The sequence below is a fragment of the Hippopotamus amphibius genome, chromosome X (genome assembly GCF_030028045.1).
Source record: "Hippopotamus amphibius kiboko isolate mHipAmp2 chromosome X, mHipAmp2.hap2, whole genome shotgun sequence".
Lineage (NCBI taxonomy): Eukaryota > Metazoa > Chordata > Mammalia > Artiodactyla > Hippopotamidae > Hippopotamus > Hippopotamus amphibius.
The window spans coordinates 4,426,201-4,452,277 of record NC_080203.1 but is presented as its reverse complement, the minus strand read 5'-3'; the positions used below and the strand labels follow the sequence as shown (position 1 = coordinate 4,452,277).

Sequence of the window (26,077 nt, the reverse complement as noted above, 5' to 3'; positions counted from 1 at the left end):
AAGACTGTAAAATTTCTAGAAGAAAATATAGGAGAAAATGTACATGACTTTGGGTCAAGCAAAATCTTTTTAAGATATGACATAAAAGTCATGAACTATAAAAGAAAATAGTGTTGAGTTAGACTCATCAAAATTTAAAACTTCTCTTTTTCAAAGACACTGTTAAAAGAATAAAAGGGCAAGTCAAAGACTGGAAGAAATATTTTCATTTCACATTTCTAACAAAGGACTTGTAGGACTTGTATAGAGAATATATAAAGAACTTTCAAAATTCAGTAATAAGTGATAAAACAAGCCAAAAAATTTTTTTGCAAAGGATCTAAATACATATTTCATCCAAGAAAAATAGACTGTGGCAAATCAGCACATGAAAATATGCAATCAGGAAATACAGTTTATAACCACAATATTGATACCATTAGCAGCCTATCAGAAGAGCTATAAGGGGATTTTTCCAGTTGCTAGAACTATTCCATATCTAGGTTGTATTGCTAGTTACATGACAGTACACCACAAAGAGTGAATTATACTGTCTGTAAGTTGCATGTTAATTTTTAAAAATATAAAATTTGGCTAAAATTAAACAAAAAAGTGAAAAATAGCATAAAGATTCCCATTTGAGTCTATACATCAAAACTAATGAAACAGAACAGTACATCCAGAAACTGTCCTATGAATACATGAAAACTTGATGTATGGCAGGACAGGTATTATATATCAGTTAGAAAAATATGTACTATTGAAAAATGTGCCAGACTATAGGTCATCCATATATAGAGTACATTGCTACCTCATACCACATATAAATATTAATTGCAAGTGCACTAACTTAAATAGGAAACATAATTCATGAAAAAAGGAATCTGAATAACCAATGAACATAAGATATCCAACATCACTAGATAATGAAGGAAATGCTAATTAAAAACAGGTACCATTTCACAGCTATCAGCCTGGCAAAAATTTAAAACATGACAGTACCAAGTATTGGTTAAGAACTGAAACAAAGAGAACTGTCATACACTGCTAGGTGGAAGTAAAAATTGGACAACCATTTTGGAGAGCAGAGATGTGAATATCTTATAACCCAGTTATTCCACTGACAGATCTATATTCAAAAGAAGTCCTTATACATGTGCACAAAGAGACATGTACAAGCATGTCCATTCAGTGTTTGAAATGTGGTTCTATTTAGACTTAATGGTATTGATTACAATACCATTGATTTAAATAGGCATCTTTCAGTGAATAAAATTCTTTATTTCCCTCAGAAATGTCCAACAGGGACTCCTTTGCAATCACTGAAGATTAATGCATTACAAATGAGATGTGGTCTCATTCCCTTTGTTGTGAAATAAATTAATGTGTTGGTCCTGGCTAAGCTGAGCAGAATGCAGGCTTTCTGCCTGGAATCAGACATCTTCACTTTGCAACTCAAAATGAGTAGTTTTTCCTCCCATGTCTTTGTTAAAGTTTTCCTATCCTTTTGACCCCACTAAGAAGAATTTTTTTCCAAATTTAAAAATATATTAATTATGAACTTCAAACTTGCAGAAAAGTTGCAAAAGTAATACATAAGGACTTCAATATATTATTTACTCAGACTCGCTAATGTTAACATTTTGCTCCATTTGCTTATTATTTGTATTTCTAAAAAAATTATAATCATAAAAAAATCACACAAACACAAACTTAGGAACAGTCTATAAAATAAAATTTTAAGGGCATGAAAGATAAAGAATCCTGAGAAACAGAAAGAAGGAAAGAAAGAAGGAAGGAGAGAAGGAAGGAAGGAAGGAAAGGAGGGAAGGAAGGAAGGTGAGAGAAGGGAGGGGAAAAGGAAATATAAGAGATGGGACAGGTAGAATCCTACTAAGAAGAATGTTATCTTCCAAACACACTGTCTGCCAAGCCGTCCTTCCTTAATTTAGTGTTAAACCAGAAAATGCTCATATTTTTCCTCTTATATCAGTATTATCCAGCACCTGCTCTTTTTTATTTTCTTACAAGGAGCCATCCTCTAAGTTGACATCCAGCTTTGAAATAGTTATGGCTTGTTTCAGTACCCTTTGTTAGAAAACTTACTGTCTCCCACCAAACCCTGATATTCACAGATTGCCAGACTGGGGCTGTGAGTGTGTGCTGTTCATTTTTACCCTCCTTCACTCTTTCTCTCAAACATAGCAGTGATGAGAGACAAAGAACCCTGTACTTAGAACCAATAGCCCTGAGATTGGGCCCTGGCTCTACTGTTTATTAAGTTACCTTTATCATTTCAGTCTTAGTTTCCACCACTGTGTAATGGAGATATCAACATCTCCCCTCACAGTTTCATTGTGGGAATTAAATTAGATAACAGATGCTAGATATGAAAAAAGTACTTGGAAATTGTAAAGAGGCACTCATAGTATAGGATCTTGAGTGTGGAGTTTTGAGTCAGGTAAAATCAATGACAGACTCAGGGATACCAACAAGCTTCATTGACTAAACCTTGTCCCTCTCTGTTCCCCACCTGATCTAAGGCTAACTCTCTAGTAGAAATTGATGACAGCCATCCCCATTAGAGGATGAGAAAATGACCAAATAAAACAATAATAATGGTGGGAGGCTGCTATTATTTGTCATTTGATGTCTACATTTATTTTTGGTCCTCGCCTTTTATGGCTGCAGGTACTAGAAGACCTATACTGCTCTACTTCACTTTGGCTGATTTTCCTTACCTCTCATTGCCCCATTCCCATCATAAATAAGACTGAGCAGTAGTTTTGGCATCTTGGGCTCAACTTTCTGCCAAGTGAATATACTTCTTCATTCCTGAAACCAGGGGTTTCTCCAATGATCTATATCTCAATTTATGGCCCAGGGTTCAATATTCTTCTACCTCCCTGGTGAGTAGCTCCATGCTTAATATGCAGGTAACTCCACTTCTACTGACACTTCTGGGATCTCATCTCTTGTAGAAACTTCATAGTAAACTGTCCTTTACCAAATTGAACCTCAATACACTTGCCATCTTATGCATAAGAGGAAAAGTGATGGTTGGAAGGCAGTCTTCTCGATGGATCTTCACCAAGAGGAGTATGCTAATAGCAATCTGTGTAACACCCCAGCTGTTTTCTAGACTTGATAAATTCTATATTTTTAAAAAATTCCTCGATACAATAGTATATTTGAACAGTTTCCTGTTTGTCATTTCAAACTCAAAATCCCTTGAATACCTGATTTAAATGATTTTTAACTACTTATGTCAGCATCTTCTCTGGGCCAACCAGAAGAAATACATATTTGTTACACCTGAGATGGAATTTCTGAGCCACATCTTATCTGTCACAGGTTCTGTGTGATATTCAGCAAGGTGTCAGTAATTCTGAAGTGAGGGATTTCTAGCCCCATTCAATTAAATATACTTATCAATTTGTGGGTTTGATCAATACTGTTGATGGATGGTTTAATCTTCAGTTTTCTCCACTGACAATCTCCAGAACGTTCTCTCCTGGAATCTTGAAGATGATGAGACAGATTGTTATGTAGTCATAGAAAATTTTGTATTAACCCGGCATGTCTGCTTAAAGTAGTCTAGCATGCATAGGAGGCATAGCAATGCACAGTAGCATCACCTAAATACTCAGGTTTACATAAGAGACAGTACTTGGAGGCATTGAGTGCAAAAAAAAAAAAAACATTAAACAATGTAGATTCTAAAAGAGGGAGCCTATATCTAGGCGTTTCACAATGCCACTCTATTGTGTCACATAATCTCATTTATAACAAAGAGTATGGCTCTCAGCGACTTTTGGTGGCCCCAAATCAGAAACATCACCTTACATTATATCACTACCTATGGCACCTGTGTGGCCTGAGAGTTTACTGCAACCTTCCCTAACCCTCAATATCCCCTGAGCATTATTGGATTTAATCGCTGACCTCTTATTCCAATGGGGTAAGACATCACTCATTGCTGCTTACTCTTATCCTGTTTGTCTAAGTGCTTTTCTACCTCCATGGACAACCAAGCTACTTCATTTCTGTCAGCACTCTCCTCTGGGTTTTGAGCTTATCAACTGGGTCTTTGAAAACTGCAACACTTATTATACCTCCCAATGATATTGCCACTGATGAATTTACATTGCTACATCCTTTTAGACAAAAGACCCCTTTCCATAAAAACAGTAGCTTTCCTCACAATGACTACCACAAGTGGCATTCTGATAGCTGGTCATTCCCTCAACAAGTCAGGTTTCCCAGAAGAACTTTCATTACGTCTGCTGGACTAGGGGTTAGGATAAGGAGTACATTGACCAATACTGGACATTGAGAGGGAACAAGATGACACTTGGTCCTCCTTTCAATAGATATGAATTACCAGTCCAAATTTCAGCTCAGTGCTCAGAGCTGTATGACCATTAACTCCCCTGTGCCCTTCAAGATTACAGTAATCATCAATCTAGTTGCCTTCTGACTCTAGAGCTGACCTGCAGGCATTTGCACTCTTCATCATTTTCTTCTAGATTCTGTCTCTTTCTCAGGAATCAGTTGGGATAATGCAGAAAAGTGGAGTATCTTTTAAAGGAGTTGTTAAACATACAATGCCTTGGCCAGCTCTGATACCTGGTTCAGTGGAATACATCCAGAAAAGCCATCATAGTGCTATGTCTCCCACCTTCAGAATGTATCAAAGACTGTCCAAGCCTTGCATTGAGTGTCCTCAGGGAAACAATCGTCTTATTCCACCTATAGCAAGGGTTACAGAGAGGTGGTATCTGAATCAGCTCAGAACTGTGAATAGCTCCCATAGGCAAGGCCAAAGGTAATATATAGTATATCTATATACCTTTACCACAATACCTCAAAAAACTCTCTAGGTTCTATATTCTACCTTTCCTTCTTCTTTTCTCACTCAGCAAATCTACTTTTCTTGCACTACTCTTAATTTCCATACTGTTGCCCAGTAACTGGTTTATTACTCTTGGCACAGTCTGTACCAGTTGGATTGTCTGCTTGGGCTCTCACTTCCAATTTCACTCCTGAGTATTTTCTTTCAGATATTTCTTATCTGCACATTCTGGAGCCCACAAGTTAGTCATTCCCCACCTAGCTTTGACACCAAGAATTCTAGCCTAAGTTTGAGACATCAAGCCCTCACTTTTTCCAGAAATAGAAAAACCATGATACAGACACCTAAATAACTAACCCCCTGCCAAAGGTAAAGAAGTAAAAGCTACAGAGATCCTACTAAAAGATATGAAGTTTGAATAAGCAATGAGGGAAACAACAAAAATGATAACTCATATTTACACTGTTTAATTTTATAAAACACTTTCATATATATTATTTCACTTGATTCTCAAAATAAACCTGTAAGGTATTTATTCATTAAACAAATACTGAGTACTTACTATGGACTAGGCAGTATTTGGCAATGTGGCAGTGAACCAGAGTCACAAAATCGCTGCACTCCTAAAACTTACATTCAAGTGGGGGAAAGCAGATAAAATATTTGTAAACTATGGTAATACAATAGTTGCTATATGGAAAATAAAGCTGGAATTTGGATGTGAAATTGTGAATACAATTGCCAAAAAGGCCTCAATAAGCAGGTGCCATCTAAACAAGAGGAGGCTTGTGTAATAATTCAGGTGATAGATGATGGTGGCTCACACCAAGCTGATAGCAATAGAGGTGATGGAAACTGGTCAGATTTTTGGATGTTTTGACGGCAGAATTTGTTACTGGATTGGATTTGGGAGAGTAGTCAAGTTTCGTGAGCAGCTATAATGTGTGATGGTTACCCTCATTTTGTAGCCAAAGGTAGGACATGATGGCTTAGAGAGGTCAAATGACTCCCTTAAGGTCGCTCATCCAGAATGAGCCAAAATAAAATTGCAAATTCAGGTCTTCTAGCCCATGCTTGAAGACTTCATGGTGGAAATGGCATTTAGGTTTTGAAGAAAGAATAAGACCTTGAATGGTAGAGAGTTATGAGTGCATGCTAGACTAAGGACATAACATGAATAAAGCCATTGCTGGGCTTCTAAACTGCTGATGGTATTTTTACTAGACCAGAACATAGGGAGGTCTCTTTGATAAATGCTGAAGCACTCAAAGCAGGGGAACAGAGAGATTAATGACTAAAAGAAGAGAAAGAAGGCAAAAGAATTAAGCATGAGATCAAAAGATGATAGTCAAATAAAAGACACTAGCACAAACAGGAGATCAGACAAAACAGTAAGAGATCACAATTTTATACAGAGCTCTTGAAGAAAGTTGAGCACAGTGAATAGGAACTAGTCAAAAGCAGGTATTCCTGCTGATTGCAATCTTGCCACCCACAGTTCACACAGTGAAATGCCAAAGTGTCCAAGACAGAAACCAGCGAGGGGTCAGGTACAAGAAGTCTGTTTTCAACTCTTGGTAAGTGAAGCAGTATGAGAAGCTGATGCTACAAAAGAAAAAAGAGAACTATTTGTATGATAACTTTGTGCCCAACCAAAATATATGAATCAGGAGAAAAGAAGGCAGAGACAAAAATCAAGGCCTATGAGATCACAAGGAGAACCCATCAATTATATCCCATTCATGGTTTTCCTATACCTCTTCTATGGGCAAAGCTCTGTGCTCAGTACTCAAGGGGAAGAGAGCAATTAACAGGACATGATTTCTGCCTTCAAGTAACTTGCTGGAGAAGAGGAAGAACAAAGGAGATGGAGCATAGAACCATGTTATTGTCCACTCTGTAGCTTAGCACTACTTCTCTTAGAAATCATTTCCAAAATCTGTTATACTGGCTTACAAAGATGGTAGTTTGGATTGGGTGACAGGAGAGACTCTGTCCACTCATTGCTTTGCCTCGTGCCTCTTCATTCTCTGTGAAGGCTTCAAGATTGCTGACTATTTGTAGCTAAAGCCAAAGAATTTCAGTGAGAGAAAGCAAGATAGGTCTGACAAAAATCCCACTGGGATATCCCACCAGAGCTTGACTAATAAATTAATGCTACCTATGTCTATATAGCCTCATTACAGGATCATAAAAGGTAATATCCTGATACTCCAAAAGTTCTTCCCAGTATCCATCCTAAATGCCTCCTGTAGTTATTCCATCCTGTCCTGTTTTCAGAGATAGTGGTGACCATTTGGATGTCCTAAATGACCACCATGACATGGAAACATTGTTCTGGTTATTTAAAAGTGAATTTTAAGTTACTTATGTATTATTGCTATCAGAAAAAAATGTTTTTTCATGTGATAAGTGGGGAAACTTCTGTGTTATAAGACAAGGAACTTATTTGATGTTATGTGATAAAGTGGTGCTAAAGTCAAACATAGAATTCAATCTCTGCAGTCCTGACTGTGGGTATATTCCAACAATCTAGACCCATGCCTTCTTTAGCACTGATTGGTAGCTCTGTACTTCTCCACACTAATAGGATCCCAGGAAAGAAATTGTCTAGAGAAGAGTTATCACAGGAAAGTGCTATATTAGTAGCAAATTTGTGGTAGCTAGTAGGTCTCAGATCCATTAAAAGACAGACTATAAAAGATAACTGAAGATAACTTATTTATAGAAATGGCAAGCAATTACAAGAGCTATTATTGTAAAGTTGAGTTTCTACAGGATCAAGATGATAGAGTAGAAAGACCCTGAACTCACCTCCCCTCAGATGTATATATCAAAACTACAACTACATGTAGAGCAACTCTGAGAATAACTTGAAGACTAGCAGAATGACTCTTCTACAAGCAAGGCTATAAGAAAGAACCACACTCAGTCTGGTAGGAAGGGAAAAGAAGCAAGCTGGTTGGATCCTGCACCCCCAATGGGTGACCCAGAAGAGCAGAGGGAAATCACAGGCTTGGGGATTCTCCCTGGAGAGCGAGGGATTCAAGCCACATATTAGGCACCCCAACCTTGAGGACCAACACTGGGGAAAAGAGTCCCCTGAGCTGGTTTGGAAACCAGTGTGGCTTACTGGAGGACTGTAGGAAACCAAGACTCCACTCTTTTGTTTTTAATTTTTTATTTATATATTATATTACATTATATTATATTATATTATATTATATTATATTATATTATATTATATTTATTTTGGCTGCATTGGGTCTTTATTGCTGTGCGTGGGCTTTCTCTAGTTCAGGTGAGTGGGGGCTACTCTTTATTGTGGCACGCGGGCTTATTGCAGTGGTTTCTCTTGTTGTGGAGCATGGGCTCTAGGTGCACAGGCTTCAGTAGTTATGGCACGTGGGCTCAGTAGTTGTGGCTTGCAGACTCTAGAGCACAGGCTCAGTAGTTGTGGCACGTGGGCTTCGTTGCTTTGCAGCATGTTGGATCTTCCCGGACCAGGTCTCAAACCCATGTCTCCTGCATTGGCAGGTGGATTCTTAACCATTGTGTAACCAGGGAAGCCCCCAAGACTCCACTCTTGAGAAGCACTTGCACACAACTTGCTTGCTCCAAGTTCTAGCACAGAGGCATCAGACTGAAAACTGAATTGCGCTCTGGCTGGCCAGCCAGGGCTTCCCCAGTGCACACCCCAGACTGTACCAGGCTCCTTCTCCAGCCAATCCTGCTCCAGCACTGCTCCTTGCAAAGGTGAAGTGTGCATGCCTGGAGGGAACAGAGCCAGCTCAGCCCTTGGCCCTGCCTCTGGCCAAGGTAGAAACAGCCATTGCCAGCATATGTGTGTATATATGTGTGCACAAATGTGCATGTGCATGCGTGGACACTTGTGAGGGAACAGAACTGGCACAGTTCCTGACTCTGCAGAGAACACCACTGCTAGCATGCATGTATGCAAGCACACTGGGAAAGGAGTGGAGGCAGCTCAGTAGTGGAGCTACAACCCTTCCTGCCTCAACCCAGCCTCTAACCAAGGTATACACACTGGGGAAAATGTGGAATCAGCTCAGAAGTTCAGGTCCAAGTTCTCAGATCCTATCCACACCCCCAATAAAGACAGAGACTGCTATCATACTTGGGAAAAGCCCAACTACCTCATGGTTCATGCTCCAGCCCCTTGGGCCCCAGCCCCACCCCCAATAGTACAGTGACTACCATTGAGCCTAGGAGAATCCCCAGCTCACACCTAGCTCTGGCTCCAGGCACTCCAAATCTAGCCCTATCTTCTACCAAGGCAGTAGCTGATATTGTACCCCAGAGGAAGATGCAGCCTGTGCTTACCACGTGGCTTTCACACCAAAGCCACTGAGCATACACAGACTGAATAAGGATGCTCCCACACTAGGATACACATTCAAGACCAGGATAGGTAACTGTGTCACCTAAATGTATAGAGAGAAACAGAGAAAGTTAAACAAAATGAGAAGATAGTGGGATATGTTTCAAATGAAAGAACAAGATAAAACCCCTGAAAAAACCCTAATGAAACAGAGATAAATAATTTACTTGATAACAGTTCAAATCAATAGTAATAAGAATGCTAACTGAACCTGAAAAAGATTACATGACCAGAGTGAGAACTTCAACAAAAACTAGAAAATATAAAAAAGAACCAGTCAGAGCTGAAAAATACAATAACTGAAAGGAAAAACACACTAGAAGGAATTAACAGCAGATTAGGTGATAGAGAAGAAAGCATAATTGGTCTGGAAGGTAGATTAGTGGATATTACCCAATCAGAATGGCAAAAAAAAAAAAAAAAAAAAAATTAAAAAAAGAGGATAGTTTAAGGGATCTCTTGGACAACATCAAGCATACTAACATTTACATTATAGGGTTCCCAGAAGAAGAAGGAGAGCGAGATAAAGGGGTAGAAAATGTATTTGACGAAATTATGGCTGAAAATGTCTCTAACCTGAAGAGGAAACAGATATCCAGGTAAAGGATGCACAGAGTCCCAAACAAGATTAACCCAAGAGACACACAAAAGACATATCATAATTAAAATGGCAAAAGTTAAATATAAGGAGAGAATTTTAAAGGCAGAAAGAGGAAAACAAAGAGTCACATACAAGGGAACCCCCATAAGGCTATTAGCTGATTTTTCAGCAGAAACTTTGCAGACCAGAAGGGAGTAGCATAATGTATTTAAAGATATTTTTCTTCTAAAAGAAATATTAGAAATAATATTTTTCTTCTAAAAGAAGAAGAAAAAAAAAAAAAAGCATACAACATAGGATGTTCTAACCAGCAACGTTATCACTCAGAATTGAAGGAAAGATAAAGAGTTTCCCAGACAAGCAAAAACTAAGAGTTCGGCACTACTAAGCCAACCCTAAAAATTAATGTTAAAAGGTCGTCTCTAAGTGGGAAAGGTAAAGCTACAAGAAGTAAGAATTATAGGAAAGAAAATTCTAATGCTAAAGGCAAATAAATAGTAAAGGCTATGCATCAAGCACTTAAATAAGCTAGTATGAAGATTAAAAGCCAAAGATTGTAAAATTAAGTTTAACTACAAAAAATATTTAAGGGATAAACATGAAGATATAAAATATGACATCAAAAACACAAAACGTGGGGAGAGGAGTAAAAATATATATTTTTTAGAATGTGTTTGAACTTAAATGATTATCAGTTTAAAACATGTAGACATAAGTTGACATATATGAATTCCATTGTAACCACAAATTAAAAACCTACAATAGATTCACAAAAACTAGAAAGCAAGGAACCCAGGCATACCACTAAAGAAAATCAGCAAACCACAAGAGAAGAGACTAAAATAAGGACAGAAAAGAACTACAAAAATAACCAGAAATCAAGTAACAAAATGGCAATAAGTACACACCTATCAATATTCACTTTAAATGTCAATAAATGAAATGCTCCAATCAAAGACATAGGGTGCCCAATTGGACATAAAAACAAGAGCCATCTATTTACTGCCTATAAGATACACACTTCAGAACTAAAGATACACAGAGACTGAAAGTGATGGGATGTAAAATGATATTCCATGCAAATGGAGATAAAAAGAAATCTCGGTTAGCAATACCAGTATCAGACAAAGTAGATTTAAAACAAAGTCTATAACAAAAGACAAAGAAGGGCATTATATAATGATAAAGGTGTCACTACAAAAAGAGAATGTAAAATTTGTTAACATATATTCACATAATATAGGAGCACCTAAATATATAAAGCAAATATTAACAGACATAAAGGGAGAAATTGACAATAATACAGTAATCATAACACCCCACTTACATCCATATACTGATCATCCAGACAGAAAATCAATAAGGAAACAGCTGTCTTAAATGATATACTAGTCCAGTTGGACTTAGATACACATAGGACCTATCCATCTAAAAATAGCAGAATATTCTTTCTTTTTAAGTACACATGGAACATTGCTAGGATAGATAACATGCCCCAAAACAAGTCTCAACAAATTTAAGAGGATGGGACTTCCCTGGTGATGCAGTGGTTAAGAATCCACCTGCCAATGCAGGGGACATGGGTTCGAGCCCTGGTCCAGGAAGATTCCACATGCCACAGGACAACTAAGCCTATGTGCCACAACTACTGAGCCTGCACTCTAGACCAGTGAGCCACAACTACTGAGCCCACATTGCTACAACTACAGAAGCCCCTGGACCTAGAGCCCATGCTCTACAACAAGAGAAGCCACTGCAATGAGAAGCCCACACACCACAACAAAGAGTAGCCCCCACTTGCCACAACTAGAGAAAGCCTGCACACAGCAATGAAGACCCAAATGCAGTCATAAATAAATAAATAAATAAATAAATAAATAAATAATTTAAAACAACAACAGAAAACAAATTTAAAAGGACAGAAATTATATCAAGCATTTTTTCTGACCACAACATTATGAAAATATAAATCAATTACAGGGGGAAAAGATAAAAACACAAACACATAAAGACTAACAACATGTTACTAAAAAGCCAATGGGTCAACAAAGAAATTAAAGAGGAAATGAAAAAATACTTTGAGAAAAATAAAAATAAAAATACAACTTTCCAATATCTATGGAAAGCACCAAAAGCAGTTCTAGGATGGAAATTTATAGCAGTACAGGCCTAACTCAAGAAAGAAGAAAAATTTCAAATAAACAACATAACCTACCATATAAGGTAATTAGAAAAGGAAGAATAAAGCCCAAAGTCATCAGAAGGAAGGAAATAATAAAGATCAGAATGGAAATAAATGAGACCAAAAAAGAAAAGATCAATGAAATGAAGAGCTGTTATTCTGAAAAAATAAAGAAAATTGATATGCCTTTAGCCAGGCTTATTAAGAAAAATAGAGACAGGACTCAAATAAACTAAATTAGAAATGAAAGAGGAGAAATTACACCTTATATCTCAAAGACACAAAAAATCATAAGAGAATACTATGAACAGCCATATACCAACAAATTGGACAACCCAGAAGAAAAGGATAAATTTCTAGGAATATACAATCTTACAACAGTGAATCAGGAAGAAATTGACAATCTGAACAGACTGATCACTAGTAATCAGTAAATTGAATTAGTAATCATAAACTTCCAGAAAACAAAATTCTAAGACCTGACAGCTTCACAGGGGAATTCTGTCAAACATATAAAGAAAAGATAAAACCTATCCTTCTCAAACTATTGCAAAAAGTTGAAGAGGAAGGAACACTCCAAAACTCATTATATGAGGCCACCATTATCATGTAACACTACAAAAAAAGAAAATTACAGGCCCATATCTCTGATGAATATAGATGCAAACATCCTCAACAAAATATTAGCAAACCAAATTCAACAATACATAAAAAGGATCACACACCATGATCAAGTGTGATTTATTCCAGGGATATAAGGATGAGTCAATATCCATAAATCAATCAATATGATATACCACAAAAATAAAACAAATGATAAAAATCATATGACCATATCTCAATAGATGCAGCAATAGCATTTGACAAAATTTAACATCTATTCATGCTAAAAACTCTCATCAAAGTTCGTATAGAGGGAACATATCTCAATATAATAAAGGCCACTTATGACAAACCCATAGCTAATGTCATGCTCAACTGAAAGCTTTTCCTTTAAACTCAGGAACATGACAAGGATATCTACTCTCACCACTTCTATTTAACATAGTATTGGAAGTCCTAGCAACCACACAAGAAAAAAAATAAAAGGTATCCAAGTTGGAAGCCAAGATATGAAACTGTCACTATTTGCAGATGACATGATACTATACATAGAAAACGTGAATGTCTCCACCAAAGAAATATATTAGAACCAATAAATTTATTCAGTAAATTTGCAGGATACAAGATTAATAAACAAATTTGTCACTTTTATAATAATAAACTATCAGAAAAAGAAAGCAAGAAAATAATCCCCTTTAAAATCACATCAATTGAACTTGGTGTACCCCCCCAAAAATAATAAATAAATAAAATTTAAAAAAAATAAAATCATATCAAAAATACCTAAATAAATAAACAAACAAACAAACAAACAAACAACCAAGGAGGTGAAAGACCTCTACTTTGAAACCTATAAAACACTGATGAAGAAAACTGAAGATGATACAAAGGAAAGAAAAGATATCCCATGATCATGGATTAGAATAATTAATATTGCTAAAATATCCATGCTACCCAAAACAATCTATAGACTTAATGCAATTTCTATCAGAATACCCAAACTGGAACAAATAATCCTAAAATTTATATAGAACACCAAAAGACCCTGAATAGCCAAAGCAATCTTGATAACAAAGAACAAAGCTGGAGGTATCATGCTCCCTGACTTCAAACTATACTCAAAGCTACAGTAAACACAACAGTATGGCACTGGTACAAAAACAGACAAATAGACCAATGGAATAGAATAGGGAGTTGAGAAATAAAACCACACACTTAGGGTCAATTAGTCTATGACCAAGGAGGCAAAAATATGCATTGGGGAAAATAAAGTCTCTTCAATAAGTGGTTCTGGGAAAACTGGATAGAAACATGTAAAAGAATGACATTAGAACATTTTTCTCAAACGATATACAAGAATAAACCTGAAGTGAGTTAAAGACCTAAATGTAGCACCTGAACCATAAAACTTTCAGAAGAGAATATAGGCAGAATAGTCTTTGACACAAATTGTAACAGTATTTTTTGGGTCTGCCTCCTCAGGCAAAAGAAGCAAAAGCAAAACTTAATAAATGGGACCTAATTAAATTTTAAATCTTTAGCACAGCAAAGGAAACAATTAACAAAATGAAAGACAGGTTATTGAATGGCAGAAAATATTTGCAAATTATATGACCAATAAGTGGTTAATATCACAAATATACAAACGGCTCTTAAACACTCAGTATCAAAAAAAAAAAAAAAACAACAAAAAAAAAACCTCAATTATAAAATGGGCAGACGATCTGAATAGACATTTTCCCAAAGAAGACATACAGATACCAACAGGCACTTGAAAAGATGCTCAACATTGCTAATCATAAGAGAAATGCAAATCAAAACCACAATGAGATTTCATTTCACACCTGTCAGAATGGCTACTATCAAAAAGACCACAATTAACAAATGTTTACAAGGACGTGCATGAATGGGAACTCTCTTACACTGTTGGTGGGAATTTAAATTGGTATAGCTACTGTGGAAAACAGTATGGAGGTTCCTCAAAAAAAAAAAAAAAAAACAACCTAAAAATAGAACAACTATATGATCCAGCAATTCCACTCCTTGTTATATACCCTTAGAAAGCGAAAATACTGATTTGAGAAGAAACATGCACCCCAAGGTTCATAACAGCATTATTTACAATAGCCAATATATGGAAGTAACCTAAGTGTCCATCAACAGATAACTAGATAAAGAAGATGTGGTATGTGTATATATATGTATACACAATACACACAGACACACACACACAGACACACACACACACACTGGATTACTACTCAGCCATAAAACAGAATGAACTTTTTCTGTTTGCAACAACATGGATGGACCTGGAAGGCATTATGCTTAGTGAAGTAAGTCAGATAGAGACAAATCGTCTATGTTATCACTATACATGGAATCTAAAAAAAAAAAAATACAAGAAACCAATATATATAACAAAATAGAAACAGACTCTGAGATACAGAGAACAAGTGGTTACCAGTGGGGAGAGGGAAGGGGGAAACAGCAAGATGGGGCAGGGGATTAAGAAGTAGAAGCTACTATGTAAAAATAAAAAAAAAAAACTATAAGGATATATTGTACAGCACAGGGAATAAACCCAATATTTTACAATAACTAAATGGAATGTAATCTATAAAAATATTGAATCATGATTTGGTATACCTGAAGCTAATACAATATTATAAATTGGCTATAATCCAATTTTTAAAAAGTTTCTTCACATAATAAAAAAAGACATTTATTAAGAGGATAGAATTTAATATTCTCACCTCTCCCCCCCCAAAAAAAAGAGACAAATACATGAGGTAATGGATGTGTTGACTTGTTGATGGGTATCCTTTCTCAATGTATATGCATATAAAACCATCATGTTGTATACCTAAATCTTACAATTTTATTTCTTAATTATACCTCAATAAAATCTAAAAACATAATAAGCATGCTGATTCAAGTATGGAGATAGTATTAAGCTAAAAACGATAGTAAATACATTGAACTCTTAGGATTTCAGAAGTTTTATGTGGGTTGAAACGATTAGAGCGAAACATATAGAATGAAATTTAATAAGGATAAATAGGAAAAATCATGCATTAATGTTCAAAAATAAATACCATAGTACACTGGATTGAGACAATTGGCTGGTCAATAGTTATGAGAAAAAGATCTGGTGGATTTTACTGGATTAAAAAGCTCAAAGTAATCCAACAGGGTAATGTCATCACCAAGTAGGCTAATTCTCTTTTAGGTTACATTAGTCCCCATTTTACTGTGAGGTAACTAGAACATACCTAGAGTACTTTATTCACTTCTTGAAAGCACACTTTAGGTTGGATATTAATAAACCAGAGAGGTCTCCAAAGCAGCATTTCCCAGTCTGGTCTGTGGGTTATTTACATTCCAACTGAGATCTTAATAGGTGTTTTGCGGGGAGAAAAGTCCCATGGTCACAAAAGACTACATACTAAAACTGCATCCTATATAGTCATAATTAGCATTAACATATCAAGGAATTTGTGCAGTCCTGCATTAAAAACCTAAATGAACCTAAATGATATAAATATATATGTAGAAAATGTAAAAGAAACAATAGACAAACTGTTAAAAGCAATAAGTCAATATACAACAAGGTCTCTGGATAGAAAGGCAAATATAAAACCAATCATATTTCTATACAGCTGTAACAAAATTTAAAAATAAAAATCAGATCTCAAGGCATTGATCAATCAAAAATATGCAAGACCTCTAAAATGAAAATGCCAAAACATTATTGAGAGAAATTAAAAGAGAACAAAATGAATGGAGAAATATATCATGTTTATCATTTAGAAGGTTTAGTATTATACAGAGTTTTTAAATTCTTCAAGTTAACCTACAGACTCAAAGCAAGGTCAATCCCAGATTTTATTAGAAAAAGATAAGCTGATTCTAAACTTTATCTAGAAATGCAAAGGGCCAGAAATAGCCAAGAGAATCTTTAAGAAGCACAAAGTCAGAGGACTTATACTACCAGATCTCAAACCTATCATTAATATAAAGTAATTAATATATGTGGCATTTATCATGAAAATGAAGGTTGGTTTAAATATTTGAAAATCAATTAATGTAATTCACCATATGAACAAGATAAAAAAAAAGCCATATAATCAACTCAGTAGATACAGCAAGGCATTTGAAAAATTGCATTATTCATTCTTATTAAAAATTTTCAAAACCAGACTAGACGAGAACTTTCTGAACTTGATAAAATGCATCTAAGAAAAACTTACACCTAATATCATACTTGATGGTGAAAGACTGGAAGCTTTCTCCATAATGTAAAAAACAAGGCACTGGGTGTCTGCTTTCATCCTTTCTGTTCAACACTATATGTGAGGTCTAGTCAGTGCACTAAAACAAGAAAAAGAAAAACCAGTGCATCCATATTGCACAAGAACAAGTAAAACTTTCTTCTCATATGACAATCATCTAGGCATATAATCTGATGAAATCTTAAAAAAAAAGTTACTAGAAATTTCATTTCTGGCATGAAAGCAAGACAAGCTCTGCAGACCTGCTCCTAGTGAAATTTGTGAAATGTATTTTTTTTCCTAGATGTTTATTGGAGTGTAATTGCTTCACACTGTTGTGCTAGTTCCCACTGTACAACAAAGTGAATCAGCTGTATTTATACATATATCCTCCTATCCCCTCCCCCTTGAGCCTCTCTTCCACCCTCCCTATCCCACCACTCTAGGTCATCACCCATCATCGAGTTGATTATGCAGTTGCTTCCCACTAGCCATCTATTTGACAATTGGTAGTGTATAAATATCAATGCTACTCTCGCACTTTACCCCAGCTTCTCCTCCCCCTCCCCAATGTCCTCAAGTCTGTTCTCTACATTTGTGTATTTATTCTGCCCTGCTACTAAGTTAATCAGTACCATTTTTTATGCATTAGCATATGGTATTTGTTTTTCTTTCTGAGTTACTTCATTATGTATGACAAACTCTAGGTCCATCCACCTCACTACAAATAACTCAACTTCATTCCTATTTATGGCTGAGTAATATTCCATTGTATATATGTGCTACATCTAATTTATCCATTCATCTATTAATGGACATTTCCATGTCTTGCCTATTGTAAATAGTGCTGCAATGAACACTGGGGTGCATGTATCTTTTTGAATTATGGCTTTCTCAGGGTATACGCCCAGTAGTGGGACTGCTGGGTCATATGGTAGTTCCATTTTTAGTTTTTTAAGGAATCTCCATACTGTTTTCCATAGTGGCTCTATCACTTTACATTCCCACCAACAGTGCAGGAAGGTTCGCTTTTCTCCACGGCCACTCCAGCATTTATTATTCCTAGATTTTTTGATGATGGCCATTCTGACTGGTGTGAGATGATACCTCATTGTAGTTTTGATTTGCATTTCTATAATGATTAGTGATGTTGAACATCTTTTCATGTGTTTATTGGCCATCTGTATGTCTTCTTTGCAGAAATGTCTATTTAGGCCTTCTGCTCGTTTTTTTTTTTATGAATTAACTGTATTTAATTATCTACTTTGACTGTTTATATGTAGCATCAGCGTTTATTTTTACCATTTCTCTATAGTCTACATATATATGTTAATATATTTGTTTTTCTCTTTCTGACTCATCTTCACTCTGTATGACAGTCTCTAGGCCCATCCATGTCTGTACAAATGTCCCAGTTTCATTGCTTTTTACAGCTGAGTAATATTCCATTGTATATATGTACCACATCTTCTTTATCCATTCATCTGTTGATGGACATTTAGGTAGTTTCCATGTCCTGGCTATTGTAAATAGCACTGCAATGAACATTGGAGTGCATGTGTCTTTTTGAATTATGGTGTTCTCTGGGTATATGCCCAGCAGTGGGATTGCTGGGTCATATGGTAACTCTATTTTTAGTTTTTCAAGCAACCTCCATATGGTTCTCCATAGTGGCTGTATCAATTTACATTCCCACCAACAGTGCAAGAGCGTTCCCTTTTCTCCACACCCTCTCCAGCATTTACTGTTTGTAGATTTTCTGATGATGCCCATTCTAGCTGGTGTGAGGTGATACCTCATTGTAGTTTTGATTTGCATTTCTCTCAGAATTAGTGATGTTGAGCAGCTTTTCATGTGCCTCTTGGCTATCCATATGTCTTCTTTGGAGAAATGCCTATTTAGGTCTTCTGCCCATTTTTGGATGGGGTTGTTTGCTTTTTTGATATTAAGCTGCATGGGCTGCTTGTATATTTTGGAGATTAAACCTTTGTCAATTGCTTCATTTGCAAATATTTTCTCCCATTCTGAGGGTTGTCTTTTCATCATATTTATGGTTTCCTTCGCAGCACAAAAACTTTTAAGTTTCATTAGGTCCCATTTGTTTATTTTTGTTTTTATTTTCTTTACTCTAGGAGGTGGGTCAAAAAGGATACAAATTGAAGGATAGAAACCATATGATAATCTCAATAGATGCAGAAAAATCTTTTGACAGAATTCAACACCCATTTATGATAAAAACTCTCCAGAAAGTGGGCATAGAGGGAACCTACCTCAACATAATAAAGGCCATATATGACAAACCCACATCCAACATCATCCTCAATGGTGAAAATCTGAAAGCATTTCTTCTAAGATCAGGAAGAAGACAAGGGTGCCCACTCTCACCACTATTATTTAACATAGTTTTGGAAGTTTTAGCCACAGCAATCAGAGAAGAAAAACAAATAAAAGGAATCCAAATTGGAAAAGAAGAGGTAAAACTGTCACTGTTTGCAGATGATATGATACTATATATAGAAAACCCTAAAAATGCTACCAGAAAACTACTGGAGTTAATCAAAGAATTTGGTAAAGTAGCAGGATACAAAATTAATGCACAAAAATCTCTTGCATTCCTATACACTAACAATGAAAAATCAGAAAGAGAAATTAAGGAAACACTCCCATTTACCATTGCAACAAAAAGAATAAAATACCTAGGAATAAACTTACCTAAGAAGGCAAAAGACCTGTATGCAGAAAATTATAAGACACTGATGAAAGAAATCAAAGATGACACAAACAGATGTAGAAATATACCACATTCTTGGATTAGAAGAATGAATATCATGAAAATGATTATACTACTCAACACAATCTACAGATTCAATGCAATCCCAATGAAATTACAAATGGCATTTTTCACAGAACTAGAACAAAAAATTGTACAATTTATGTGAAAACACAAAAGACCCTGAATAGCCAAAGCATTCTTGAGAAGGAGAAATGGAGCTGGAGGAAGCAGGCTCCCTGGCTTCAGACTATACTACAAAGCTACAGTAATCAAGACAGTATGGTACTGGCAGAAAAACAGAAATATAGATCAATGGAACAGGATATGAAGTCCAGAGATAAACCCACACACATGTGGTCAGCTTATCTTTGACAAAGGAGACAAGAATATACAATGGAGAAATGATAGCCTCTTCAATAAGTGGTGCTGGGAAAACTGGACAACTACATGTAAAAGAATGAAATTAGAACATCCCCTAACACCATACACAAAAATAAACTCAAAATGAACCAAAGACCTAAATGTAAGGCCAGACACTATAAAACTCTTAGATGAAAACATAGGCAGAACACTCTATGACATAAATGTGAAATGTATTTTAAAAACAACCATTTAAAGTTTCTGAAAACAGTTTTAAGTGCATACAACAAAAGAAAAGTAAATTATTTATGAAAGAAAAACTACTAAAACTCAGTAAGGAAATCAAGAGTCCAGAATATTTAAAATAAGAACTTTTCCCACCCTCCTCCTCCCCAACTCAGTCTGAAGGAAACTCTACTCCAGACTGGTGCAGCCCAGAAAGAACACAGGGTTCTCTCTTCCCCTAGCTCCCATTTGGAGGGTCATATTCCTGGGAGGGGCACGATGCCAGTATTTCTCATCCTATAGCAAGCTACCTATTGCTGTGGCTAAGTTCTGGGCAAGTTTGGCTGAGAGAGAGGAAATTCTGTCATCCTCCCAGCCCCCACTCATGGAATCTAGACTCTAACTTAGGCATGGCACTGCTGAGATTACTGTGGCCTCAAGTGTCCTTGATCTGGCTCATTGGGCAGTGGTCCATGCTGGAAAAGGCAAGCTGTGGAGACCTGGGGATGCTATCAACCCCAGGCATGGGGCTTTGATTTGAGGTTAGTCTTTTCTAACATAGCTATCTAGTATTATAAGTTTAATTGACTACTACTTTATACCATGTTTTTAATTTTGTTTAATTGAAAAAGTTTTAAACTTTCCTTTTGAGTTCTTCTTTGACTTATAGTTTATTTAGAGGTATATTATTTAGTTCCCAAGTACTTGGAAATTTTCCAGATATATGTTTTTAATTTCTAATTTTATTCCTTTTGGCCAGGGAACATACTTGGTATATTGTGAATTCTTTTAATATTTTTACAACACAGAATGTGGTCTAAGTTGGTAAATATTGTAGGTTCACTTGAAAAGAATGTGTAATCTGCTGTTTGTTGCAGCATTCTATAAATGACAATTAAGTCAAGTTGGTTGACAGTATGATTCTTCTTTCTGCGACCTTTACTTATGTTATGTCTACTTGTTATATTGTTTACTGAGAGAGGAGTGTTAAACTCTCTAACTATAATTATAGATCATCTCCTTCTCCTTTCAGTTTCCTGTCTTTGCTTCATGTCTATGATTAGGTGCATAAATATTTAGGATTGTTATGTACTCTTTTCTTTCTCTTTCTTTATGTTGGAGTATAGTTGATTAACAATGTTGTGTTAGTTTCAGGTGTACAGCAAGGTGATTCAGTTATACATATACATGTATCTATTCTTTTTCAAATTCTTTTCCCATTTAGGTTATTGCAGAATATTGAGCAGAGTTCCCTGTGCTGTACAGTAGATCCTTGTTAGTTATCTATTTTAAATACAGCAGTGTGTACGTGTCAATCCCAAACTCCCAATCTATCCCTCTTCCCCACCCTTACCCCCTGGTAACCGTAAATTTGTTCTCTAAGTCTGTGAGTCTGTCTCTATTTTGTAAATAAGTTCATTTGTATCATTTTTTTAAGATTCCATACATAAGCAATATCATATATTTGTCTTTCTCTGTCTTACTTTAAAGTGGGTTTCTCTCAGAGATACAATTTTGGGTCTTTCTTTTTGTCCATTTTGACCATCTCTGCCTTTTAAAATAGATGTTTAGATTATTTATATTTAATGTGATGATTGATATGGTTGTTATTGGTTTTCCACATGTTTCATCTATTGTTACTTTTTTTCTTTTTTCTTTTTTTTTGTTTTGTGGCACATGGGCTTAGTTGCTCCGTGGCATGTGGGATCTTCCTGGAGCAGGGATCGAACCTATGTCCCCTGCATTGGCAGGCAGATTCTTAACCACTGCGCCATCTAGGAAGCCCTATTGTTACTTTTTTAATCTTTTTCTGCCTTTCTATTGTTTTTATTATCTGTTTTGCAAAGTTTCTTGTTTTATTAGCTATAATTTTTAAGTTCTACAGTGCACATTCTTAATTTATTACAATCTACCTACAAGTAATAATATCATATCACATCATGTGCAGTATATTTCCATTTCATCTTTTGGACTTTGTGCTATTGTTCTCATACATTTTCTTCATGTATATATTTTACAAGCCACACAATACAATGTTATTAGTTTTGCTTTAAGTAGTTATTTATTACTTAAAAGATATTTAGAAAAAAAAGAGACTATGTTTACCCACATAGTTGCTTTTCCTTCCTTTTTATAGATCCATGTTTCTTTTTTAATTTTATTTATTTATTTGGCTGTGCCAGGTCTTAGTTGCAGCATGCAGGATCTTCATTGCTGCATGTGGGATCTTTAAGTTGCAAGATGCAGCATGCAGGCACTTAGTTGCAGCATGTGGGATCTTAGTTCCCTGACCAGGGATTGAACCCAGGCCTCCTGCATTGGGAGTCTGGAGTCTTAACCACTGGACCACCAGGGAAATCCTATAGATCCATATTTCTATTTAACATCATTTTCCTTCTGCCTGACACATTTCCCTTAACATTTCTTGCAGTACAGATCTGCTGGTGATGAATTTTTTAGCTTCTACATGTTTGAAAATGTGTTTATTTTACCTATATTTTTAAAATATATTATCTCTCGTACAGAATTCTAGATTGACATTTTTAGTATTTTAAAGCTGTTGCTAACTACCTCCTTGCTTCCCTGTTTTTGACAAGAAGACTGCTGTCTTTCTAAAATTTTCCCTGTGTATATAAATGTTCTGTTTCATTATGTTTGCTTTCAAGATTTTCTCTTTATCACTAGTTCTAAGCAATTTGATAATTTCCCTTGGTGTAATTTTCTTCATCTTTCTTATTTGTTGAATTTGGTTTGGGCAGATTATAATTGTCATTAAATTTAGAATATTTTTTGACTAACTTTTCTTCAGAGACATTTACTGCTCCTCTCTTCAGATAATTCAGTTACAATTATATTAGGCCACTTGAGGCTATCCCACAGTGCACTGATGTCTTGTTTACTTTTTCAGTCTTTTTTTCCCTCTGTGTTTCATTTTTGCTAGTTACTATCACTATGTCTTCAAGCTCATTAATCTTTTCTTCCTCGGTGTCTAATCTGCTGTTAATTCCATCTAGTATATATTTCACCTCAGATATTGTGCTTTTTTAATTTTTAATTTTTTTTTTATTTTTTGGGGGGTACACCAAGTTCAATCATCTGTTTTTATACACATATCCCCGTATTCCCTCCCTCCCTCGACTCCCCCCCCACCCTCCCTCGAGTCCCCCCCACCCTCCCCGTCCCAGTCCTCTAAGGCATCTTCCATCCTCGAGTTGGACTCCCTTTGTTATACAACAACTTCCCACTGGCTATCTATTTTACGGTTGGTATTATATATATGTCTGTGCTACTCTCTCGCTTCATCTCAGCTTCCCATTCACCCCCCGCCCCCCCAAACCTCGAGTTCTCCAGTCCAGATATTGTGCTTTTTATATCTAGAAAATTCAATTTTTTAAACTTACATGTCTCTACTCAACATGCTCATATTTTTCTCTACTTTTGAACATATGCAATTTAGACATATCTGTTTTAATATATTTATCTACTAATTCTTTCATCTGTGTCATTTATGCATCTGTTTTTATTAATTGATTATTCTGCCTTTTTGGATTGTGTTTTCTTGCTTCTTTGCATATCTGGTAATTTTTGACTAGATACCAGCCATTGTATATTTCACCTTGTGAGATACTAGGTATTTTTTGTATTGCTGTAAATATTCTTAAACTTTGTTCTGATATAATGTTAAGTTACCTGAAAACAGTTTGATATTTACTTTTGAAGCTTGCTTTTAAGCTTTGTTAGGTGGGATCAGAACAGCCTTTGTTTGGGGATGATTTTGCCATGCCACTGAAGCCATATTCTTCTGAATACCCTACCCCAACCCCATATGTCACAAGTTTTTCCACTCTAGTTGGTGGGAACACAAGTTATTCCCAACCCTGTTATTCCATGTTCTGTAGTCCAATGGTCCCTTCCTCAACCTTGGCCTGTTTCCTTATATGCATGAGCTAAGTGGTACTTATCTGAAAGCTTGAGGAAAATTCTCTACAGATTTCTGGATCTTTCTCTCTACATAACTCTCTCTTCTCTATGCAGTTCACACTTCTTCCCTGCTCTCCAAATTTTAATCATCTTGGCCACCCCAAATTCAAAACTCTTTCTCATCAACTGAGGGAGTCCACCAGGCCCTATGTGGCTTCTCCTTCCCTATGCTGCAGCCTGAAATTAATTGAGGCAGTAAGCTGGTATAATCACAGGGCTCAGCTTGTTTGTTTCCCTGCTTTCAAGAATCACTGTCCTGTGCTGACTTTGTTCAGTTTCTGATAACTACTATATACTATATTTGTTCATTTCTTAGTTGTTTTTTAAGAAGATAAATCTAGTTCCTGTTACTCCATATCAGCCAGAGCAAAAGGCTCCATGCATGTTTTTCATGGGTACTCAAACTCTACATGTCCACAACTAACTAATTTCCACCTCCTTCCCCTACCTTGTTTGTTCCAGTCAAACTCCAAAAGAAACAGAATAAAACAAAATACTACTATTCCTCCTCCAATGTTCCTTATTTTATGAAATGATACCACTCAGTCAACTAAGCCAGGAACCTAGATGTTATCATTTTTTCCTCCCTTTCCCCCAATCCCATAATTGAATCAGTCACCAAATTCTGTACATTCCCACAGTCATCACCTTCATCCTGGACAACTGAAATCAATTTGTAACCAGTCTCCTCTTCCTCCAATACTGTCCTGCTCCAATGTATTATTTATACCAAAGCAAGAGCCATATAGCTTTCATCTAAAAACAAACAACACCAAGAAAAAAAGACCATGGAAACATATCTTTAACTTTACTTAATCAGTGAGTTTATTATAGTAGTATAGGTATAGTAATTCCAACACTATTTTATGTATATTGTAGAATTAAGCAAACTAGTAAATCAATGAAGAATGCTTTGTTAGATTGGAATTAGTGATATCAATATAAATGCATTACTCATGCACATACACATATATGTCTACATTTATACACATATCTGTATATATGTATATATATGAATATATACAGGTGTGTGTATATGTATATATGTAATTTTCTATTTTTTCAACTCTGTCCACTGAAATGTCCTAGAAGCAGTGATACCCAGTAGCAATGAAAATACCTAGCACACAGAAGTTGGATTTTAAATATAATTTCCCACACAAAAAGATCCCATTTCTTCCTGGAAAAAATGATTGATTATAAGGCCGAAAAAGGGAGAGTACAACTTAAGTCTGGAATATATTGTTATGACATAAAGTCAAAAAGTGCTCAGAAAATAAGAACATATCAAGAGTCAGCTTGAATAGACTCCCACTAAGCAAAATGGGAAATTATGAGCAAAAATTCTAATCAAAGTAGATAATAATAAATAATATTAATGGATTAAAATTTATTAAATAAAATAAGAATCCAGTTCATGCTGATAGTTACCTAATTAAAGAGAAGGAAAGGGTTTTCTTACAATAGAATGTCATATAATAAATGTAGATGATTGGCAAAAGTCGAATAGGGACTACAGATTAGAAAATAGCATTATGTCAGGTCACATTTTCTGAATTTATAATTTCATTGTAATTTTATAAAGCAACTTCTTTGTTCTAAGAAAATACTTAAGTATTTAAGGATAAAGAGTTATGATATCTGCATCTAATTCTCAAATTGTTCAGGAAAAAAATTAAACATATATAAATTGGCATATTTGCTCTTTCAATATGGCCCATGAGGTATTATGATGCATTTACTTTATTGTAATCACATTGCTGATCATACTAAATTGAGATCCCATCTAGCCATCAGATTTCTCCTCTTTGGAATATAAGGCTGATATGTGCTCCGGGTTTT

The 26,077-nt window shown here is 35.7% G+C and overlaps 1 protein-coding gene across 1 annotated transcript in view; it reads right to left on the bottom strand.

Moving 5' to 3' along the window:
* GABRA3 (gamma-aminobutyric acid type A receptor subunit alpha3) overlaps positions 1–26,077 on the bottom strand; it is a 254,392-nt gene that overhangs the window by 119,846 nt on the left and 108,469 nt on the right. The window lies entirely within an intron of this gene.